We start from the raw sequence: 1,126 nt of genomic DNA, 5'->3' as shown, positions 1-1,126 counted from the left end.
GGGGTGGTCCACCGCCGTGGAGGCCAGCTGGCCCTGTGGGCGCGTCTGGGGCGGGGAGGGGGGGGGCAGTACATGCTTTGGGGTGAGAGTTTCCGCTCCACGTCACCGCACAGTTTGGTGAAAGAGGGGGTTTGCTTCTTCCGGCGCCCACTTGGCGGGGCGGGCGCTACAAAATGGTTTTCATTTACACACCCTCGTCTTGAATTGCTCTGAAACTTCCCGAAAAAAGTCTCCTTTTTTGGCTGAAATGCCTCCTGCGTTGGGCGTGTGCCCAAGCCTGAAGGGGGCGGAGGTGGACTCTGCAACGGCTGGTGTTCCAGAAGCTTCCGTCCCGCGTGGCCTATTGATCATCACCCAGTTTTCAGCACATGGGCCCTTGTTGTTTCGGTTTAAGGTTTCTTCCCACTGGAGGGGCTGGGGCGGGGGGAGGGAGGTTCCCGTCCGTCCATCCATCCATCCGCGCCTTTTCTTGGAGGAAAGGGGTGAGGAGTGAAGCCTGAGCCAGTCCGGGAGGGGAGGCGGCTCGCCGGGGCCCCTCCGTGCGGCCCCCACGCCGGCCCCTCCCACCCGTGCCCCGCGTGTCCCGCGTGTCCGCAAGCAGGCACTTCCCACGAGAAAAGCTCTGAACCAAAGTCCTGCCGCTGTGTCCTCACCGAGGCTTCGCTCAGCCCTGCGGACAGTGACCAGCCGACGCTGCCGTGTGGGGCCTGTGTCCCGGGTGCGGATGGGGATGTAGCGGCGTCCCAGCCCGTGTCAGGTCCACCCCGGGCCTGACCGTCAAAATGTCTCCAGACGCTGCCAGGTGCCCCCGGAGGCCAAACCGCCCTCGGCTGAGAACCACCGGCCCAGACCCAGCTGTGGGCCGGTTTCTGCCTGACAACCCCAGAGGCCCCCCCACAGGCACTACCGTCTCACGGAACAAGTCAGCCTCAGTTTGAATCAGCCGGCAAACCCGGCGAACCTCGGAGCTTGTTTGAAAACGGGGATCGAGTGGTGTCCATTGCAGGACCTGGAATGTTCTAGATCAGCGGTTCTCAACCTTCCTAATGCCACGACCCTTTAACACAGTTCCTCATGTTGTGGTGACCCCCAATTTCATGGTTACAAATTGAACATAATGAAAGCA

The sequence above is a fragment of the Myotis brandtii genome, unplaced genomic scaffold (assembly GCF_000412655.1).
Source record: "Myotis brandtii unplaced genomic scaffold, ASM41265v1 scaffold68, whole genome shotgun sequence".
NCBI classification, from domain to species: Eukaryota; Metazoa; Chordata; class Mammalia; order Chiroptera; family Vespertilionidae; genus Myotis; species Myotis brandtii.
This window is presented reverse-complemented; position numbering follows the sequence as displayed.